General features: G+C 39.5%; 1 long non-coding RNA gene across 1 annotated transcript; it reads left to right on the plus strand.

Annotated features, from left to right (window-relative positions):
- The first annotated feature begins 665 nt into the window (after positions 1-665).
- On the plus strand, positions 666-2,756 carry LOC142829475 (uncharacterized). Its single transcript, XR_012903899.1, has 2 exons — positions 666-816; positions 2,404-2,756. It is a non-coding gene; the product is annotated as an uncharacterized LOC142829475 (long non-coding RNA).
- Positions 2,757-4,293: the final 1,537 nt, after the last annotated feature.

The raw sequence follows: 4,293 nt of genomic DNA on the forward strand, positions 1-4,293 counted from the left end.
ACAGACTAAGCTTTTCTGATAAAATCACTTCTCCCATATTGGCTGGCTGCAGAAGGTGAAATTAAACCAAATCTTTACTGACATTCATGAATTATTTGGCTATCTGATTTTTTTTCAGATATTCAGACAGTACCAGAAATATTGAAGTAATGTGAGAATTTGTTTGTATTTCTGATAGCGTTTTCATGTCTGACTAAAACTAGAAGTGCATTTTTTCCATGGGCGGGAATCTATTCAAGAGATTTCCAACACAGCTTTGCCTATTCAAAAAAAAAAAAAGTGTCTAGCTCATATATGTTGCATAAAAAAGCCTCCACCTGTGCGTACTTGCTTTTACACATGCATTTGCTGAAACTACACTAAACTGTAAGGCCTAAGGTTTTAAACTGCAACTCATGATCTTTGTCAAACCTTGCAACTTGCTGTAATCTTTGTAACTCTCAAACTTACTGTAAGCTGCAACTTTGTAACCTTTGTAACCCTCAGCCACTTTGTAACTTGCTCTAAATTGCATTCTCCTCTGTGTGTGTGTGGTTTAAAGTTGCAATGCTAAGACTGGAGTACGTGGTGATGAGTCATCACAGACTGCTGCTTTTGCTGGATAAAGGGAAGTCTGAGCATGCTCCCTGATGAGGAGGTGAATGAGTCACAGGGGATATTAAGACACAATATAAGGAGAGGGAGCACATGTGAGATTCTCTTTCTTCCTCTGCTCCTGAGAAACTCATCTCTACAGCCAGCTTCCCCAGCCAGGATGAGCAGACAGACCCTCCAGGACCTACATACCTTGGCTCCTTCTGCAACCCATATGCCTGTGTGAGTGCCTGGGGGCAGGAATGAGTGTGTGTGTGTGTGTGAGAGAGAGAGAGAGAGAGAGAGAGAGAGAGAGAGAGAGAGAGCTCTCTATCTTCTTTAGTTTATACCTTTAGTGGCAGCTCTATCTTCTTTGGTTTAACTTTGTAGTGCAAATAGAGGAGTGCTAATTCCTCAAACAGTAAACCCATACTAGTGTAACCCTGGGGGGTATCCAGTGAGAATATTTTTGAGGTAACTATATAAACCTCTACATAAGTATTAGATTTACCTGAACCAAATCTGATTACTCCATTTTTGAAGTTTTGCCAATCTTTCATGGAAATACAACTATGCTTGTTTTTCCTTCTTTTGCAGCCCTTAATGTTTTCCATAAGGTAGAGCACAGACTAACTAGTAACAGATCTGCTGTTTGGTCTCTGTCTAATATAGCCACACATAGAATCATAAGGTTGGAAGAGACCTCAGGAGGCCATCGAGTCCAACCCCCTGCTCAAAGCAGGACCAACCCCAACTAAATCATCCCAGCCAGGGCTTTGTCAAGATGGGACTTAAAAAACCTCTAGGGATGGAGAATCCACCACCTCCCTAGGTAACCCATTCCAGTGCTTCATCACCCTCCCAAGGAAATAGTTTTTCCTAATATCCAACCTAGACCATCCTCACTGCTACTTGAGACCATTACTCCTTGTTCTGTCAAATGTCACAACTGAGAACAACCTCTCTCCATCTTCTTTGGAACCTCCCCTTCAGGTAGCTTAAAGGCTACTATCAAATCCTCCCCTCACTCTTCTCTTCTGTAGATTAAAAAAAGTCCAAATCCCTCAGCTTCTCCTCATAGGTCATGTGCTAATAATACTCTATCATCTTTAGTGAATAAATCAACCATTCTGTGCACACTCAATGAATAACTATGATTTTACAAAATGGAGACAGCACTCAATGTTTCTGGAGCCCCAGTTTTATTTGTACAAGGTACAAGTCACTCCCATGAAATTTGTGTCCTGCAGGGGCAGACTGAAGCACCAGGCTGATGAAAGGCATGTTCTTAGTGGTCATCCATGCTGTCCTTTTTTAAATTACTCCTGATAATGCCAAATATGTGGCAGGGGAGAAACAGAAATAAAAAATAGAGGGAAATTAGTTTTAAATTGCTCATTTAGAATTGCTAGTTTCAATCAATGACAATTTTGAGACATTAAACACATTTCAGAGTAACTTGTCAAAAAAAAAAACCCGTGCAGTTGCTGACATTCTCAGAGGTTTTTTAATAAGATCAGGGTCAGTGATGGGAAATAAGCAGGAAGATGAATAGGATGTCAGAATTAAATTGAGTTCCAGAAGAGTTATCTCAAATTCCCCAGAAAAAGGAGCTCATGAAACTTTGTCTCAAACTAGGTGGTTAGTGTGTGTTTCCGCTTAGACAGCACTGGGAAGGCTGATGATCATCCCTAGAGGTATTAGCAACCATGCTTTTTTTTATCAGCGTGAAAAAACACCTCCTTCCTTTGAATTATAGGAGAGATATCATTCTGCTCATTTTAATGCCTGATGATTTCTGCTTGACCAAGCTCTTTCTTTTTTATACAGGAAATCCAGTTTAATTGTCTCAATCATCTGACTATCCATTACAATCACAGGATGCATATCTGGCTAAGACCTCAGAATTGTTGGAGAAAATGCAATTTGTAATAACCCATATATCCTTGGATTTTTGTTTTCAGCTATTTTGTTAAATATTATGGTACTTTCAATTATAGTTTGAACTACTCTATAAATCTACTATTGACAAAGATTGTCAGTGATTACCCACATACCAATAATCAAACTTTGAGTGAGGCAAAAGTTGGACACCTGGGACTGTGGACTAATTAAAGTTTCTGAACAATAATATTTTGGTATTATTTGGTAACAGAGTTTATAATATGAATGTATCAACTCTTTATAGTATCTCTGTTTATTCTAATTGATGTCTAAAAGCTTACTGGAGCATTGCTAGAAATATCTAATGAATTGATTTCTTAGTGGTTTCCATCCTCCACGTCCTCTTTGGACAAACCCACCTCTAGTATGTTTGGATTCTAGGGTTAACATTTAGTTTAGGTGTGTATGGTTAAACTATTTCATAACGTCTGGTTATGAACGTGCTCGCTCCTAAATACATTTTGAAGTTCTCAAGAGGTTTTGAGCATCTTACTTTTCAATGGTCAGACATGGAAGTGATTTGTAAGGGTGTGTCTAGACTACATCCCTCTTTCAACAGAGGGATGTAAATTAGACACTTTGAAATTGCAAATGAAGTTGGGCTTTGAATTTCCCGTGCTTCATTTGCATAATTGCATCGTGTCGCTCTGTTGAAAAATCATTATTTCAAAATTGAAACCGTAGTCTAGACATGGATCTTTCGAAAATAGAAGCCTTTTTTGAAAGATCCTGTAAATCTCAAATACTAAAAATGAGGTTTACAGGATCTTTCAAAAAAGGCTTCTATTTTTGAAAGAACTGTGACTCGACTGGGGTTTCACTTTCGAAATAGCACTTTTTGAACAGAGCGCCATGACGTGATTATGCAAATGAAGCACGGGACATTCAAATACCAGCTTCATTTGCAATTTCTAAGTGTCTAATTTAGATCCCTCTGTCGGAAGAGGGATGTAGTCTAGACACACCCTAAGAGTTAAGGCCCAGATCCATAAAGCAACTTTAGTTTCTCTGTCACTAAGCATAGAAAACCACAGGAAAGTGGTTTCACAAAGCCCAAGTTAGATAACAATGCACCGCACACATGAGAATAGAGATGCCAAAGAATCTGATCCATAAAAGTCAGAATGTTAATGAGGGAGCCTCCTAAACTAACCAAGGGCAAAAGCTGATAGGTGGCATGTGTCCTAAGCATCATCTTTCTGATGGAGAAAGGCATCTCCCTGCTAGCTGGGTTTAGAGTCCTATTACAGCTGGTGACCCATGGCCAAGAACTCATCTTCTGACATAAGGCAACTGAGGTACCTCAATCATTTATTGTGAGAATGGGTAAGGAGCTTTCATAACACCACACAACAGGCAAGAGATGTCAAAGATGGTTATTATACCCCATTGAGGTCAATGGTTAGAGCATGTGTCTTGTGTATACACTAGGCCCAGGTTCAAGTCCACTCTGTCTGAAGGAGAGAAAGGATGCGTGCTCTAATCACCATACTACAGACTCAGTTTCACTTTGGTCCTATGACTCATTCACTATTTAATTCACAGTGGAACAGCTTCCCATGACCTATGAGGGAACACTGAAAGAACTGGGGTTGACTGGGGTTGTTCAGTTTAGAAAAGAGAAGACTGAGAGGAGACATGATAGCGGTTTTTAAGTATCTAAAAGAAGGAGGGAGAAAAATTGTTCTCCTTGGACTCCGAGGATAAGACAAGAAGCAAGGGAGGTTTAGGTTGGACATTAGGGAAAAACTTCCTAACTGTCAGGGTGGTTGAACA

The sequence above is a fragment of the Pelodiscus sinensis genome, chromosome 5 (assembly GCF_049634645.1).
Source record: "Pelodiscus sinensis isolate JC-2024 chromosome 5, ASM4963464v1, whole genome shotgun sequence".
Lineage (NCBI taxonomy): Eukaryota > Metazoa > Chordata > Testudines > Trionychidae > Pelodiscus > Pelodiscus sinensis.